The 19,178-nt window shown below is 38.4% G+C and overlaps 1 protein-coding gene across 3 annotated transcripts in view; it reads left to right on the forward strand.

Annotated features, from left to right (window-relative positions):
- Window positions 1-19,178, forward strand: part of EIF4G3 (eukaryotic translation initiation factor 4 gamma 3) — a 369,011-nt gene that overhangs the window by 78,117 nt on the left and 271,716 nt on the right. For 2 of the 3 annotated variants that reach the window (XM_027109874.1, XM_027109876.1), the window contains one exon: window positions 7,054-7,129. The gene's annotated coding sequence lies outside the window, so the exon portion shown is untranslated. Of the gene's footprint in view, window positions 1-7,053; window positions 7,130-19,178 lie in introns of those variants that run through there. The other variant, XM_027109872.1, reaches the window with a different exon arrangement.

A 19,178-nucleotide genomic window follows, 5' to 3' on the forward strand; every position in this document is an offset into this window, starting at 1 on the left:
CTCTTTGTTTGCTATGTAGATTCTTAGGATGAGCCATACTTCTTTTAAGTCTAGTGGACTACGGGAATTCCCTGGCGGTCCAGTGGTTAGGACTCGGTGCTTTCACTGGCAGGGTCTGGGTTCAATCCCTGGTTGGAGAACTAAGATCCCATAAGCTGTGTGGCATGGCCAAAAAAGAAAAAAAAAAAAAATCACTTATCTTAAAAAATAAGTCTATTGGACTAGACCATGATGATGAAGCATTTTGAGTTTATGACTCTTTTTAGCAATATTCTAGTGTCTGGGGATAGAGTAGTAGACAAAGTGCTTGCCCCACCATGAAGTTTTAATATTATTATTTAAAAAATTTGTTTAAAAATTACCTACAATGTTATTCACTTTTTTGATAACAGCTTTATTGAGATATAATTCACATAACATAAAATTCACCCATTTAAAATGTATAGTTTATTGGTTTTTAGTATATTTACAGACTAGAGTAACTATCACCATAGGTTTAGAACCTAATTTTAGATTACTTCAAAAAGAAACCCATATTCTTTAGCAGTCATCCCTCCTTCCTCCATTTCCACCCATCCCCTCAGGCCTAAGCATCCACTAGTCTTTTTCTTTTATACTTTTTGTCTGTGGATTTGCCTGTTCTGGTCATTTCGTATAAGTGGAATTACACAAAATGTGGTCTTTTGTGACTGGCTTTTTTCACTTAGCATTGTGTTTTCAAGGTTCATCCATGTTGTAGCATGTATCAGGACTTCCATTTCTTTTCATTGCCAAATAAAATTCATTGTATGGATATACTTCATTTTGTTTATCCATTCATCAGTTGATGAAAACATTGTTTCTACTTTTTGGCTATTGCAAATAATGCTGATTATGAACATTCATTTATTAGGTTTGTGTGCACATGTTTTTATTTCTCTTGGATGTATACCTGGGAGTGAGTATTGCTGAGTCATTTAGTGACTTTATTGCTTAACCTTTGGAGAAACTCAGAACTCACTTATTTTAGATATCTAGTTTTCTTTATTCTGATAAATGCAGAGTTTTGCAGCCCCACCATACTGAAGATACGGAAACGTTCCATCATCTAATTACAGTCCTTCAGTGCCATCTGTCTTTTTAAAAAATTTTATTGAAGTATAGTTGATTTACAATGTTGTGTTAGTTTCTGCTGTACAACAAAGTGGTTCAGTTATACATATGTATCTTTTTCATATTCTTTTCCATTATGGTTTATTATAGGATTTTGAATATGGTTCCCTGTCCTATATAGTAGATATTCTATATATAATTCTATATATAATAGTTGCATTCTATATGTAATAGTTTGCATCTGCTAATCCCAAACTCCCAGTCCATCCCCCACCCCCACCCTTGGCAACCACAAGTCTGTTCTGTGTATCTGTGAGTCATTTTCCATTTCGTAGGTAAGTTCATGTGTGTCATATTTTAGATTCCACATGAAGTGATATCATATGGTATTTGTCTTTCTCTTTCTGACTTATTTCACTTAGTATGATAATCTCTAGTTACATGCATGTTGCTGCCAATGCCATTATTTTGTTCTTTTTTATGGCTGAGTAGTATTCTATTGTATATATATGTACCACATCTTCTTTATCCATTCATCTGTCAGTGGACATTTAGGTTGCTTCCATGTCTTGGCTGTTGGAAACAGTGTTGCTGTGAACATAGGGGTGCATGTATGTTTTTGAATTATAGTTTTGTCTGTATATATGCCCAAGAGTGTGATTGCTGGATCATAGTGCTGTCTCTCTTTAGGTAAACTCTTCCCCAGGCCCTAGCCACTATAGTTTTGCCTTTGCCGGAGTGTTACATAAATGGACTCATAGCCATTTTGAGTCTAGCTTCTTTCGCTTAACTTAATTAGCATTTGAGATTCACTCATGTTGTTGTATCAGTAATTCATTACTTTTTGGAACCCTCCTACACTGTTGGTTGGTGCAGCCACTATGATAAACAGTATGGAGGTTCTTCAAAAACTAAAAATAGAATTACAAAATATTAACAGCATGGTCAGCAGCCATTTTCTTTGGCAATATTGGTCTAAAAAAAAAAAAAACAAAACACAAAACCTAAGCAGAGTATGTTTCTGGGTAAATTTAAATGCGACTGTCAGGAAATCAATTTGTAATATGTGATGAGTTGTGTTCTGAGTTAGAAAACCAGAGTCAGAACAAAGGCATTTCTGGCTAAGTGCTTGGAGACTAACGTTTCTGGATTTGTTTAAAAAAAAAAAAAAGAAAAGAAAAGAAAGCAATGGTTCTTAGTTGTTAACATTCAAATGGTGATTTCCAGAGACTTAGAGCTAAAACACAATGGGAAAGAAGGTATAGGCTTGCAATTCTAAGATCAAAAGAGCTTGGGGAAACTAATTGTTTTCTGAAATTGGCAAAAACTCTGGACAGAAATACAGAAATTTCAATATTCATATATTTTACAGTAGAGATATTAATGTATTTGATTAAGGAGTGCTGCCTTATCAACTTTCTAACAGTGGAAAAATTCTGAATTCCAATAAAGGATTTTGGACCTGAATTAACAGCTGAACATGAAATTGAATTGAAACAAATATTAAAATTTGCTAGTTTTATTTCTGTGAAGTTTTAGTGGCAAAAGATAAGCAGCAATGAAGAAAAATTTATTTATTTATTTATTGATTGATTGATTGATTGATTGATTGATTGATTGTGGTACGCGGGCCTCTCACTGCTGCGGCCTCTCCCGTTGCGGAGCACAGGCTCTGGATGCACACGCAGGCTCAGCGGCCACGGCTCACGGGCCCAGCCGCTCCGCGGCATGTGGGATCCTCCCGGACCGGGCCACGAACCCGTGTCCCCTGCATCGGCAGGCGGACCCTCAACCACTGCGCCACCAGGGAAGCCCTGAAAAAATAATTTTTTTAACACATTCTGTTACAGATTCCAAGGTTAAAGTAGGAGTAGATATGTCATAGTGTTTAGGTTTGAGAATACAATTTGTTTTGCTTTTGTCCATACAGAATGACTAAGGTTGTGACCCCTGAGATTTCTGTAGTTGCTAGGTCGGGTCATTCAGGATGTTCTGCTTTTTGGGACATCTTACATGCTTGGTGCCTACATTTGACAGCTTTAAACTCTAATTTATTCCTGTCCGTTTCATCTTTCATAATAACATGCATTAATCTTAACCAGTATAGTTTCATACTTGAGTTTGACGATGGGCTCTGTCTTTGGTGCCATTTAGGTAAGTAGAAATTAGCTGGATGCTTTACTGTTATCCGCTGAAGGCTCCATTCTGGAATTTGCTTCTCTTACTTATCTACAGTCTCTGGTAGTACAGCTCTAGCCCTTATCTTTTACGAAGCTTTTCCGAGTGTAGGAAAGGGTTAATTTTTTTTAATTTAAATTTTTGGCTGCGCTGGGTCTTCGTTGTGGCACACAGGCTCTTCATTGCAGCGTGTGGGCTTCTCTAGTTGCGGCACATGGGCTTCTCTAGTTGTGGTGTGTGGGCTCCAGAGTGCCCGGGTTCACTAGTTGTGGCGCGCCAGCTTAGTTGCCCTGCGGCATGTGGGATCTTTGTTCCCCGACCAGGGATCGAACCCGTGTCCCCTGCATTGGAAGGTGGATTCTTAACCCCTGGACCACCAGGGAAGTCCCTCACTACTTGTTTTCACTACTTGTTTTCTAATTTGTCAAAATCTACCTTTTGAGGAGGTACTGACTATATGTCAAACCCAGGGTCAGATATGATTGCCATAGATTAAGAAGTTTCATCCTGGTGGGAGTTCATCATCCTTCAAATGTCGGTAAACATCTGTGCTCAAAAAATTATAAGTCTCCTCTTTCCTTCATGGTGTAAGTAGGAAATGTTCAGATCATTATGTAATCTCCTCATAGATCCTTGGATTTCTCTGACGAATATCTGCCTAATTGACATTTAGTGGAGAGTATGTAGTGAGTACTATAATAATCAGAGTCTACTGTGTTTTACTACTCTTATTTAACCCTCAAATTTTGTTTCTGAAGTTTGTCTTTTAATTTTTTATTAGAAAGAAGGTGGGGAATTAGAATTTTTTTGCATTTATAGTTCTATTTTGGGTTGGCCATAAAGTTCGTTTGGGTTTTTTCCATAACATGTTATGGAAAAACGCAAACAAACTTTATGGCCAACCCAATACTTGAGTCTTATTAATTCGGTTCTTACATAGCAGCTGTCTAATCTTGCTAGCGATTATGCTTGTATTTCCTGATGACATAATATAAATCATAGCAGTTTGAAGTACAGAAGTGTCAAGTGGGTGTGCTACTGTATTTCAGTCATGAGATTTAAAAAATAAAAACAGTGTGGTCTGGAGCACTGCACATGCATATTACGCTGCTCATTGTTTGAATTAGAATTTTAAGTGGTATTATGAGAAGCTGTTTTCTTGTCATGTTGAGCTGAAAGGGAGGTAAGCATCCAGTGATGTATGCTGGAGATACAGAGCTTGGTGAGAGCTGGTAATCTTAATGACAGGCAGAATTAGGAAGTATGTAGTGTAAGAGCTTTACATGTGTGCCATTTCTTTGAAATTCACCTGTTTCTGGAGAAAATGCCTGGCAGTTCTTATCTCATACTGATTTATCTAGGCTTTTTTAGTGGAAGGAGGGGGTGCTAAACAGCCTAGTTGCAAATTACTAAAATACCATTAAAAAAATTGAGATATAATTCACGTACCATAAAATTCACAATTTTAAAGTGTACAATTCAGTGGGTTTTTTTTAAACCATATTTATGAAGATGTGCAACCATCACCACTACGAATTAAGGAGAAAATTGCTCCGTAAAATAAGTTCCCTTGGTTTCATGCATTACGTGCCCAGTCTGCAGTAGTGTGTTCATTTGCCGTTGGGCAGGTGATTCAGCCTGGGCCAAGAATTTGGGACTTCTTAGAAGTTTTAGAGTGACACTCCATTGACTCTTTTATGAGATGAACTACTAATTTAATTCTGTCCGGAAGATAGGGGCAACCATATTTTGACCAGGTTGTGATAATGCTTTTTTACTATGCTATAAAGTATTCTGCCCATGGGCGCGTCGATGTAATAGAGCACTGTCTTTAGAATACAGAAGAAACCTGACCTAGCCTTAGTTAGCCTTGTTAACTTGGGCAAATTACTTCATCTTGCTGCGACTAAGTTTATAGGAGATACTGTAAAATGGTTCATTGAGGACAACATGGTTGGTTAGGCTTGCCGCATGCTCTAGATTCAGATCTCCTGACTTTGGTTTTCAGTTTTCTTTTATAGAGCTATGTTTTTGTCTTAAATATTTTTATCCAAATGGTCTTTTAAGAAACAATTTATTAATCCACAATATTCTGTTGGTAGTTTTCAGAGAGGGGAATAAATGACGTCAATATTCTTTATGTGACCAAGGAAAAAGAATGTTTGTTACTGGAATATTGACCAAATATATGATTGCCTCTTTAGAAGTCTTGTAGTTAACAGTAATATTGTTATTAATTACTAGTAAAGTTACTAATAGAAATCAGGAGCCTTAACCTTTCCTAGTAAGGTTAAATGGTATGGCTCAGCTCTTGGGGCCTACTACCGGTGACTCATTTGAGAACTTATTCCCACCTAGTGACAGTTGGCCCTAGCTCGAAAAACTACTAGCAGTTGGCTTTGTAGAAGAAAGAACAGTCTCATATTTTCTACCATTCATGTGACCACAATGCAGAACCATAATTCAAAGAAAGTTTTATTTTGGCTAGGGGTAATCTTCATTCTGAAAGAATTGACAAACTAATATAAAGGACTTTTGTCCTGAAACTTGTTAGGCTTATGTTTTCTACATTGCAAACATATATACAGTTTCTTTGGATGAAGCAGTTCCTTTATGAAATGTTTCAGCTTTGTTATTTCTCAGTGCAGCATTTTAAATCAGTTCTTTGTGTGTAGGGGATGATGGCAACGCATGGAACTGTTGTCTGAGGTTGCTAGTTTGAAGAACTAACTAGAGACTGGTACAGTGTTACTAATTTTGAATGACTAAAGCGTTGGGTGTTTGGGTTTGGTTTGGTTTTGTTTTCCCTCTCCACCTCAGTAAACTTTTGCTACTTGGATATAAAGAATTTTACTTCTAAAGATTCTCTTAGACCTCTGCAACTTGTGGTCATTCATATAAAATTATTATTTGCAGCTGTCACTTTTTCTTCCTTACTGTTTCATTAAATTAGAAAGGAACATGATGTGAGAACTATTAAATATTTGTTAGGTTGAAGAAATAATTCTGTCTTATTTTGGGTTTATTATATTTGTAGTCTTTCTTTTAAAATACATTTAAATTATAGAAATACTTCATATTTATTGTAGAAAAGGCAGTTATGTAATCCTGTCATCCAGAGATAATTGCTGTTAATCTTCTGTGCCAAGTCTCTTGGTTGTCATTCTTACAGAGGTAAAATACCACCTTACCAGGGAGAAGAGCTTATGTCTTCCAGTTTTGAAGCTGAATAAAATGATAGCCTTTTGTCTTTTGAAGAATATCCTGACATGTTGAAATATTTTAAACTAAATTACAGTGGAGAGCCTCTTTCATAAAAATGAGGAGTTGGTGGGTAGATATTGGGAAAATAACAGCTAAAAAAGAAAAACAAGGAAACAATTGTATTCGCAGAACAGACTAGGTCTTTGTCAGCAATTTCCACGTTGATGAATTAGTCTTATCTTTCTGAATATCCTGCTTATACTTCCTTAGTCTTTTTCTCTAGAAAGTAAAGGTAGTAGACTCTCATCATGGGCCTAAAGTTAGGAGGCTTGTTGTATGATTTTTATTTGTTTTGAGTTTCCATGGAATGTTTATCACGGGAATCACTTTTGGAGAGACTGATCTAATCACATTAGGAAATTTGAAATTGTTTTCTAGTTTCTCTGGAGAAATAAGTGTATAACTCCACTAACTGGATGACAAAGCTTGGGTCATTGGCAGAATTTTGTGGTTGTAATTTGCTCTTACTGCTAAAGCAGTTCATTTTTGAGTTCTCTTATCCTTAACTCGCTCTTCTAGAATTCCTAGAGGACCTGTGCAGCAGCCTCTCGAGGATCGAATCTTCACTCCTACTGTCTCGGCAGTGTACAGCACGGTGAGTACCTCAGGGTTGTTTGTCAGATTGTGTGTGTTTTTTGCACGTGAACGTTTGATATTATAGGCAGTGTTTGTTAGATTGGTACATAATAGGCTTTTGACAGAAAAGTTCAATCGAATCTCGAACAGAATTAGATGTATATAATATAATAAGGTGAGTAGGTCTTTTCCCCTGTCATCTTAATTTAAGAAGTAGACATGAAAGAAACATTCTGTTAAGGTAGATTGACTTGTACACCTTTGTTCTTTTTCCTCCCTTTTCCTCCTTCCATAAATATTGTGATTCTTCTAGGACACTGAGTTTTAATTTTCTTTTGGATATTTTTTCTTAAATTTTAATAAATTTTACACTTTTAACTTAAATTTTTTATTTTACTTTTTTCCTTCTTTGATTACATATAAGAATGCAGAAAGTTTAGAAAAGAGAACAGTGGTTAATGGGAGTAAATTTAAATATTTATGTTAAATGATAGATTCAAATTCATAAATGAAGGGAAATTTAAAAGTTAGAGGATGAAGATAATAAAATTAGAAGCAGATTACAGGGGTATTACAGTGAGCCTAAGGGAATTTAGGGGAGAATCGAGGAGTTGGACATGTCTTTTTTTTGGGCTGTGCCATGTAGCTTGCGAGATCTTAGTCCCCCCAGTCAGGGATTGAACCCAGGCCCTCGGCAGTGAAAGCACGGAGTCCTAACCACTGGACTGCCAGGGAATTCCTGGACATATCTTTATTTTTTAAATTTAAAAAAAATTTTTTTTCTAAGGGAGGGGGGATCTCTCCCCTTATTTTCTTTTTCTTTTTTTAAGAATTTATTTATTTTTGGCTGCGTTGGGTCTTTGTTGCTGTGCATGGGCTTTCTCTAGTTGCGGTGAGTGGGGGCTACTCTTCCTTGTGGTGTGTGGGCTTCTCATTGTGGTGGCTTCTCTTGTTGTGGAGCATGGGCTCTAGGCACGCAGGCTTCAGTAGTTGTGGCACACGGGCTCAGTAGTTGTGGCTCTAGAGCACAGGCTCAGTAGTTTTGGTGCATGGGCTTAGTTACCCCACAGCATGTGGGGTCTTTCCGGACCAGGGATTGAACCTGTGTCCCCTGCATTGACAGGAGGATTCTTAACCACTGAACCACCAGAGAAGCCCTAAAATTTTTTTATATTTATTTATTTGGTTGTGTGGGGTCTTAGTTGCAGCAGGTGGGCTCCTTCGTTGTGGCATGAGAACTCGCAGTTGCAGCATGCATGTGGGATCTAGTTCCCTGACCAGGGATTGAACCTGTGCCCCCTGCATTGGGCGCTCAGAGTTTTATCCATTGAGCCACCAGGGAAGTCCCTGGACATGTCTTTTTAAAAAAAATTTATTTATTTTTATTTATGTATTATTTTTGGCTGTGTTGGGTCTCCGTTGCTGCACGCAGGCTTTCCCTAGTTGCAGTGAGCGGGGGCTACTCTTGGTTGCGGTGCACGGGCCTCTCATTGCAGTGACATCTCTTGTTGTGGAGCGTGGGCTCTAGAGCACGTGGACTTCAGTAGATGCAGCGCGTGGGCTCAGTAGTTGTGGCTCGTGGGCTCTAGAGTGTAGGCTCAGTAGTTGTGGCACACAGGCATAGTTGCTCCGCGGCACGTGGCATCTTCCTGGACCAGGGCTCGAACCCGTGTCCCCTGCATTGGCAGGCGGATTCTCAATCACTGTGCCACCAAGGAAGCCCTGGACATAGCTTTTAATGTTGCATTTCATCATACCATTCATCCTTGGAAATAGGGTGCTTTAAAGAAACTCACAGTATAGTGAGAGAGATGAGTAAATAAATAATTGTAATCCAAGTGATATTTTATATCCAAGCTTTATATCCAAGCAATAATTCTTATCCTTTTGGGTTATAAATTACTTGTAGAATCTGAAAATAGTCGCAGTGCTTTCTCCTCAAAAAAGAGCATATACCAAGTGATTACGTATAATTTCAGAACTTCACAGATGTCCATCAGGCCATTCATAAGGCTCGGGTTGAGAACCTTTGATTAGAGATATGACCATGCTATTATATGGGAAAGGGAGAAGTTGCTTCATTGAGGAAGTGACACTAAGCTGGAAGGTATAAGACTTCTAAGCAGGGCTTCCCTGGTGGCGCAGTGGTTGAGAGTCCGCCTGCTGATGCAGGGGACACGGGTTCATGCCCCGGTCCGGGAAGATCCCACATGCCGCGGAGCGGCTGGGCCCGTGAGCCATGGCCGCTGAGCCTGCGTGTCCGGAGCCTGTGCTCTGCAACGGGAGAGGCCACAAGACTGAGAGACCCGCGTACCGCAAAAAAAAAAAAAAAGGACTTCTAAGCAGAAAAGGGAAGAAGAGGCCTCTAGGAAGTGAAAAATTAAGAGGCATGGTTAATGGAATGGTCAGTAGTCAGAAGTGTGGCATGTGTGCTAGGTTTTGTAGCCAAAGTAGAGATGAGAAAAGTGAGTTTTGCAGGTTTTAAGGTTGTCCTAAAGAGATAGAAATTTATCATGCAGGTAATGGGTAAGGTAATTTTTTTTCTTGGTTTGCTTAAAACAAGTCTCAGTTTACACCTATTGTAGATCAACTAAACACCTGTTAATTACTTTTTGAATCCTCTGTAACTCTTAAAATGGTCCCAGTTTGGATGATAAACTATCTGCTCACTGTACTAATTGGGAACCTTCAATTTACATTAAAAAAATAACCTTTAATTTTTTTCTGGCACAAACTTCCTCCAGGCCAGAGTTGTTTGTTTGTTTAAAGTACTGAGGTTGGGGACTTCCCTGGCAGTCCAGTGGATAAGACTCTGTGCTTCCACTGCAGGGACACGGGTTCGATCCCTGGTTAGGGAACTAAGATCCCACATACTGTGTGGCATGGCCAAAAAAAAAAGTACTGAGCTTAAAGCCTGTAGAATTTTATCAGGCATAACTCGTAACATGTAATTTTTGCTAATTATGAAAGTATACCTTCAACATTAAATTATTTTCAAAATTAGGATAGGAAAAAGAAGATGAAAATTTCTAGTAATCTTGACTGATTTCTAGAGGCATTTACTGTAACCGTTTTTTGGTATAGTTCCTTTGTCTCTCTTTCTGTGTTGTAGGCTCTGTATAAGTTTTTTTTTTTTTTTTTCTTATGTGGTATACGGGCCTCTCACTGCTGTGGCCTCTCCCGTTGCGGAGCACAGGCTCTGGACGCGCAGGCTCAGCGGCCATGGCTCACGGGCCCAGCCGCTCCGCGGCATGTGGGATCTTCCCGGACCAGGGCACGAACTCGTGTCCCCTGCATCGGCAGGCGGACTCTCAACCACTGCGCCACCAGGGAAGCCCTTGTATAAGATATTTTATTCTCATTTTTCACTGTATTAATGTTAGCTTTTCCTATGCTACTTGAAACATGTCTGAAATAATAAATTGTTGTATGCTGATTTGTTATAAGAATTTAGCATTCACTTAACATTTGACAGATTATTTGTTAAGTTTTTTTTTTTTTTGCGGTACGCGGGCCTCTCACTGTTGTGGCCTCTCCCGTTGCGGAGCACAGGCTCCAACGCGCAGGCTTACTGGCCATGGCTCACGGGCCCAGCCGCTCCGCGGCTTGTGGGATCTTCCCGGACCGGGGCACAAACCCGTGTCCCCTGCATCGGCAGGCGGACTCTCAACCACTGCGCCACCAGGGAAGCCCTATCTCTTAAGCTTTTAATGTGTGTCAGATACTGTTCTAGATGTTGGGAATATAGTAGTGAGCAAACTAAACCTGCAGTCCTCGTGGAGCTTACTTTTTTGTGAGATAGAAAGATAGTTAAATAAAAAAAGAATATGTGTGCAATATGCTGTTAGGTGGTAATAAATGCCGTGATGAAAACGAGGCGAGATAAAGGGATAAGGAATGACTGGACATCCTACTTTAGCTAGGGCTCCCAGGGAAGTTTTATCTGAAAAAATGGCATTTAAGTAGAAACGTAAGAAGTAAGGGAGTGAGATTGTAGATTTTAGGGAAAGAGCACTTCTGGTAGAAGAAAGAGCAGTGCAGAGGCCCAGAGATAGAACCTGGAGCATCAGATTATATAGGGTACTATAGACCATGGTGAAGATTTTGGATTTTAATCTAGGTGTGATGGAAAGCCATTGGAAATTTAAGAACAGAAGATCTGATTTTTTTTTTTTTAAGGTGACTGTACCTACTGTATAGAGGATAGACTGATGAGGGTAGGTGGTTGTGGTTGTGAGGTGGAAAGCAAGACCAGTGGGTGGTTATTGTAGTAATATAGGCAAATGATGGTGGCTTGCTCTAAGCTGGTAACAGTCAAAGAGAGGAGATGGGGTTTGCTATATATTTTGAAAATGGAGTCAATTGGATATGATGATAGCTTGGATGTGGGATGTGAGAGAAAGAAGAGTAAAGGAAGATGTCGTGGACCGTCGCTTGAGCAACTGAGTGGATGAACATGGTACTATTTATAGGAAGGAACACTGGGTGAGGAACAGGGTCTTTGCTGAGAAAAATTTATATATGTGAACATTATTTTTGTGAGGAGTTAAGCATTAGGTTGTTTCCTGTCGTGAATAACGTACTGAATTTTAACCCTTTTCTGTATTTTGGATTATTTTATAGAGTAACTTTCTAGAAATGCAATTCCTGAGTTAAAGTGTAGGCATGTTATTAAGATTCCTCATAAATGAGGACATGTGACTTCGTAAACTTAGTACTTTAGAGAGGAGATAACACAGTGCCTGCTACACAGTTTATGTGAATTGTTTTGCATCTAAAGTTTTGAATTTATTTTTGAGTTAGATCAAATTTGACTTTTACTATTAAAAGCTACTGCCATATTTGTGGTCCTTCAGTTAATTTAAAAATTGGGTGTGTCAGTTATATGTGATGCCTATTCTGGAAGGACCAGGGGTTTTAGACAGTAAAAAGTTACCTTAAAATACGATGTCTCTACTTTTTGATCACTTATTTCCATTCTTAGTAATTTAAGTCTCTTCCCCACTTTCACAATGCTGTTGTGCCCATTAACGATGAGTAGGAGGGTAGTTGACCAGGTGCTTAGTCTCCCTTTTTCTCAGCCCAAAGGTTATGTATTGGTCATTATTCTCTAGTGTCTAGGTCCATTAGCATCATTTATGGCATTTAGTGTCATAAAATAAAGGCTAACCTTCAATTCACCTCCTCCTGGCTCCTCATATGGTGCCCATATGTCACTGTAATTGAGTTGGTTAAATTCCTTGAAAGGCAGAAAGACACCTGGATAGTCTTTAAAAATTATACAAAGATTTTGCTTTTTAATGTCTGATATGGAGGCTATATGCCCTTTTGTCAGCCAATTTAGGTAAGTTCTCTGCTGCTAATCAAAGAGGTATCAGAAGTAGGGCTCAGCTTTTATAATGCCTTCATTTTACATTTTAGCATGCTTATTATTTATTTATTATAGTCTGGTTTATCTAAGTTTCTCTTTGGAATATTTTTCAGGGATGAGAGGGATACTTTTGTCATTATTCTTCATTAACCATAATTAGGGTGATTCGTCATATGAACAAAAAAAGAATAAAGCCAGTATTTTTTAAATGCTAGTAAGAGCAGTATATACTGTAGTAGAGAGGAAATGGCAAAACTAAAGAGGCATGAGCTAATCTGAAGTATATTCATTAATAACTGTCTTATTGGCATGCTTCTGAAGAACAAAATGTGAAATTTTACCATGTTGTATATTTTTGGCTTATATAGTCAGCCCTCCGTATCCAGGGGTTCCTCATCCTCGGATTCAACCAACCGTGGATCGAAATGTTTGGAAAAAAAGATTTCAGAAAGTTCCAAAAAGCAAAACTTGAATTTGCTGTTTGCTGGCAGCTATCTACATAGCATTTACATTGTTTTAGGTATTAGTGTAATCTAGAGATGATTTAAAGTATAGGAGAGGATGTGTGTAGATTATATGCGAACACTAAGCCATTTTATATAAGAGACTTGAGCATCCTCGGATTTTGGTATCTGTGGGGGGAGTGGGTCTACGAACCAATCCCTCTCAGATACCTAGGGATAACTGTATATCTTATTTAGAGAAATTAGATTTTATGACTATTAAACCAGTATTTTTAACATAATTACAGAGATAAACTTAATAAATTTTTTTTCTGGAATAGTGACTTTACTACAAGAAGCAACAGTTTATATTCTAGGGGATTGGAAGGGCTGTGTTATTAACTGCTTACGAAAAATTCCTTTCAATAAATTATTTAATTTGAATAAATTACTCCTTAATGTCATAACATTTCACAATACTTTTTTTTTTTTTTTTTTCCCCCTGTACGCGGGCCTCTCGCTGTTGTGGCCTCTACTGTTGCGGAGCACAGGCTCCGGATGCGCAGGCTCAGCGGCCGTGGCTCACGGGCCCAGCCGCTCCGCGGCATGTGGGATCTTCCCGGACCGGGGCACGAACCCGAATCCCCTGCATCGGCAGGCGGACTCTCAACCACTGCGCCACTAGGGAAGCCCCCACAATCCTTTTTAGTCAGCTTATACTTTATAAAGTTTTGATTCTGTCATCCTGTAGCTCTGTGTCATGTAATTAGAAAGTCAGCTGATACATATTAAGTAGGCCAGCATGTCAATGGAGACCTCTGTACAGAGAAAATTTAGCTTGGGTTGATCGACACTCTTTAAGCAGTTGTGTCCAGCCAGATGTAAATCCACTTAATTGCCCTATAATCCAACACAGAGTAACAATCCATTTTTTCCCCCCAATGGTAAAACACCAGCTGAACTCATTATTTGTTGGTTTATTTATACTTTTTTTTTTTTTTTTTGCGGTACGTCTCACTGCTGTGGCCTCTCCCGTTGCGGAGCACAGGCTCCGGACGCGCAGGCTCAGCGGCCATGGCTCACGGGCCCAGCCGCTCCGCGGCATGCGGGATCCTCCCGGACCGGGGCACGAACCTGTGTCCCCTGCATCGGCAGGCGGACTCTCAAACACTGCACCACCAGGGAAGCCCTATACTTTATTTTTAAGAACAGCGTTGTTGAGTGTATTTGATATATAGGATATGTAGTGCCTGTGATTTAAATATATCTGAAGTGTAGTATTTAAAGTGTATAATTTGGTAAGTTTTATTATAAGTTTATAGCAATAAAAACCTCTACCACAATCAAGAAAATTAACATACCCGTCACTCCCAAAAGTTTCCTCATGGCTTTGTCATGTTTCTACCTTCCCCCACCTCTGGTCCGCTTTCTGTCATTATGGATTCATTTGCATTTTCTAGACTTTGTTTTTTCACTCAGGTTAATTATTCTGAGATTTATCCATGTTGCTGTGTTTATCATTAGTTTATTCCTGGAAAAAAAGTAAACTATGGGCTTAAAATTTAGAGTTGTCATAATCATGTTTCATATATTATTTTTTCCTCCTAATAATAGAGTTTGGTTTTTGTTAAACATAATGTAAATCATAATGATTATACAATTTGGCAGTTTTCTTTTTTAATACAACATTGCATTGTAAATAATTGTCATGCTGTTACATAGCATTTATAAACATTATGTTAACAGCTTAAGTAAGTAGCATGTCAATGAGATGAACCATAATTTACATAATCAGTTAATTTACAAGCTAGTGTTTGGTTTAAAGATCCCTTCTTCTTTATTTTCTATTTTAAATAACTTTGTGATACATACATGTATAAAATACATATTCATATATTATATATGTGTATATATCTTTTCTGTTTAAACAGGGTTATTTCCTTTGGCTAACATACCCAAAAGCAGCTTTACTAGGTTAAAATATTGGGTTGGCCAGAAGTTGCATTGTTTTTTTCCGTAAGATGGCTCTAGTAGCGCTTAGTGGTCTTTAACTTCATTCGAAACAGTTTTCTTAGATTCTTTTGTGACAGCTGTCCTATCAGCATGCATTAAAAAAAAAGAAACATCAAAATTGGTGAATTTTTGTATAGCCATTTTAATATTGAAGATGGAAGAAAAAAAAGCAACATTTTTGGCATATTATGTTTTATTATTTCAAGAATGGTAAAAATGCAACTGAAATACAAAAAAAGATTTGTGCAGTGTATGGAGAAGGTGCCGTGACTGATCAAATATGTCAAAAGTGGTTTGCGAAGTTTCGTGCTGGAGATTTCTCGCTGGACGATGCTCTGTAGTCGGGTAGACCAGTTGAAGTTGATAGCGATCAAATCGAGACATTAATTGAGAACGATCAACGTTATACCACATGGGAGATAGCCAACATACTCAAAATATCCAAATCAAGTGTTGAGAGCCATTTGCACTAGCTTGGTTGTGTTAATAGCTTTGATGTTTGGGTTCCACATAAGTTAAGCAAAAAAACCCTTCTTGACTGTATTTCCGCATGCGATTCTCTACTTAAACATAAGGAAAATGTTCCGTTTTTTAAAAAATTATGGTACTTCCCTGGTGGCGCAGTAGTTAAGAATCCTGCTGCCAATGCAGGGGACACAGGTTCGATCCCTAGTCCGGGAAGATCCCACGTGCCGCGGAGCAACTAATCCCGTGCACCACAACTCCCGAGCCTGCACTCTGGAGCCCGCGAGCCACAACTACTGAGCCCGCGTGCTACAACTGTTGAAGCCTATGCGCCTAGAGCCCGTGCTCTGCAACAAGACAAGCCACTGCAATGAGAAGCCCGCGCACCGCAATGAAGAGTAGCCCCTGCTCACCGCAACTAGAGAAAGCCTGCACGCAGCAACGAAGATCCAATGCAGCCAAAAATAAATAAATCAAACAAGTAAATTTAAAAAAAAAAAAAAAACAAGTTGTGACGGCGATGAAAAGTGGATACTGTACAGTAACGAGGAATGGAAGAGTTGGTGGGGCAAGCGAAATGAACCACCACCAACCACACCAAAGGCTGGTCTTCATCCCAGGAAGGTGATGTTGTATATATGATGGGATTGGAAGGGAATCCTCTATTATGACCTCCTTCTGGGAAATCCAAACGGTTAATTCCAACAAGTACTGCTCCCAGTTAGACCACCTGAAAGCAGCACTCGATGAAAAGCATCTGGAATTAGTCAACAGAAAATGCATAATCTTCCATCAGGATAACTAACGCAAGACCTCATGTTTTTTTAATGACCAGGCAAAAACTGTTACAGCTTGGCTAGGAAGTTGCGATTCGTCCGCTGTATTCACCAGACATTGCACCTTCGGATTTCCATTTATTTCAGTCTTTACAAAATTCTCTTAATGGAAGAAATTTCAATTCCCTGGAAGATGGTAAAAGACACCTGGAACAGTTCTTTGCTCAAAAAGATTAAAAGTTTTGGGAATTATAAAGTTGCCTGAAAAATGGCAGAAGGTAGTGGAACAAAACGGTGAATACATTGTTCAATAACGTTCTTGGTGAAAATGAAAAATGTGTCTTTTAGTTTCACTTAAAAACCTAAGGAACTTTTTGGCCAACCCAATGCACACACTATAAAGATAATACTCTTCACGTACTGTAAAGTTATGGGCCTTTATGTTGCTGCAAGCATTATGGGAGTCTATCCATTTCATTTTATCTTGATAGTTTCAGGTCTTCTCATTTTCAAACATCTTTGCTAATTCGATAGGTCAAAAATGCTATTGAACAATTCACAGGAGAGGAAATTGGCAGGTTAAGTGACTGTGGAAGGTTTACATTGATAAAATAATGATGTCATATTTTGGTTGTAAAATTAACAAAGGTTTAATTATATACCCAATTCTCAGTTATAGCAACGTACTATTTAGGAATTTTTAGGACTTTTTTCTTAGCTTTTTTTTCCTGTTTAATATTTTTGAATTACTGGGTATAGAAGAGGAATGAAATTTTCCTGTTTGTTGTGGCAAGAAGGTTGTAAGGAAGATTGTAGTTTTAAAATTATTATTGTCGCTTTTCTCCAGTGGCATTGCTGAGTGATACTCAACCACAGTTGGAAATCCAAATTTTTGTATTTGGAATTTAATAAAAGATGAAAATCACGTTTAGCGATACATGTACATACATATATTTAAATTGTGTAAAATACACCTAACATAAAATTTACCACCTTAATCAGTTTTAAGTGTACACTTAAGTTGTACTAAATATATTCACGTTGTTGTGCAAATACCATTACCATCCATTCCCAGAACTCTTATCATCTTGTAAAACTGTACCTATTAAATAACAACTTCATTCTTCTCTCTCCCCAGTCCCTGGAAACCACCACTCTGCTTTCTTTCCCTATGATTTTGACTACTTTAAGTACCTCGCATAAATGCAATCATACAGTATTTGTCTTTTTTTGTGACTGTCTTATTTCACTTAGCATAATGTCCTCAGTGTTAATCCACATTGTTGCATGTGTCAGGATTTTCTTTCTTTTTCAGGCTGAATAATGTCCCAATGTATGTGTATTGCACATTTTTGCTTATCCATTCCTCTGTCAACGGACACTTGGTTTGCTTCATCATTGTAGCTATTGTGAAGAATGCTGCCATGATACCTCTTTGAAACCCTGCTTTCAGTTCTTCTGGGTATATGCCTGGAAGTAGAATTGCTGGATCATATGATAATTTTATTTTTAATATTTTGATGAATCATTGTACTATTTTCCACAGTGACTCTGCCATTTTACATTCCCACCAATAGTGTACGAGGATTCCAATTTCTCCACATCCATTCCAACCCTTGTTGTTTTCTGTTTCTATGGGTTTTTTTTTTTTTTTTTTTGCTGTACGCAGGCCTCTCACTGTTGTGGCCTCTCCTGTTGCGGAGCATAGGCTCCGGACGCGCAGGCTCAGCGGCCGTGGCTCATGGGCCCAGCCGCTCCGCGGCATGTGGTATGCTCCCGGACCGGGGCACGAACCTGTGTCCCCTGCATCGGCAGGCGGACTCTCAACCACTGCGCTACCACGGAAGCCCCTCTTTGGGTTTTTTTGGATAGTAGCCATTCTAATGGGTATGAGGTGGTGTGTCACTATAGTATTGATTTGCATTTGCGTAATGATTAGTAATGTTGAGCATCTTTTCATGTGCACCTTGGCCATTTGTATATCTTCTTTAGTGAAATATCTATTCAAGTCTCCTGCCCATTTTTGAGTACAGTTGTTTGTCTTGTTGTTGTTCAATATTAGTAGTTTTCTGTATATTCTGGATATTAATCCTGTATCAGATATATGATTTGCAGATATTTTCCCCATTCTGTGCATCGCCTTTTTACTCTGTCAGTAGTGTCTTTTGAGGCACAAAATTTTTTTCATATTCATGACGTGCAAGTTGTCTATTTTTCCTTTTGTTACTGGTGCCATTGGTGTCGTTTTTAAGAAATCATTGCTAGATCCAGTAATAAAGATTTTGTCCTAGGTTTTCTTCTAAGAGTTTATTGTTTTAGGTCTCATATTTAGGTCCTTATCCATTTTGGGTTAATTTTTGTATATGGTGCTAAGTAAGGTCCAACTTTGTTCTTTTGCACGTGGACATTCAGTTTTCCCAGCCCCATTTGTTGAAAAGACTGTTCTTTCCCCATTGAATGATCTTGGCACCCTTGTTGAAAATCATTTGATCATACATGTGAGTATTTATTTCTGGGCTCTCTATTCTCTTCTATTGGGAATCTATCTTTATGCCAGTTGCACACTGTTTTGATTACTATAGTTTTGTAGTAAGTTTTGAAATCAAAGTATATGAGTCCTTCAGCTCTTTTGTTCTCTTTCAAGATTGTTTTGGCTATTTGGGGTCCCTTGAAATTCCATATAAATTTTAGGATGGATTTTTCTATTTCTTTAAAAAGAAGTCATTGGGATTTTGATAGGAATTGCATTGGATCTGCAGATCACTTTGGATAGTACTGACATCTTTAGAATATGAAGTCCTTCCTATCTATGAACGTGAGATGTGTTTCCATTTACTTATGTCTCCTTTAATTCCTTTCAGCAGTGGTTTGTAGTTTCCATTGCACAAGTCTTTCATTTCTTTAAGTTAATTCCTAAGTATTCTTTTTGATGCTATTGTACATGGAATTGTTTTCTTCATTATTTGTGTTTAGAAATTCAACTGATTTTTGTGTGTTGAC

The sequence above is a fragment of the Aethalodelphis obliquidens genome, unplaced genomic scaffold (assembly GCF_003676395.1).
Source record: "Aethalodelphis obliquidens isolate GAN/ISIS:26980383/991018 unplaced genomic scaffold, ASM367639v1 scaffold9, whole genome shotgun sequence".
NCBI classification, from domain to species: Eukaryota; Metazoa; Chordata; class Mammalia; order Artiodactyla; family Delphinidae; genus Aethalodelphis; species Aethalodelphis obliquidens.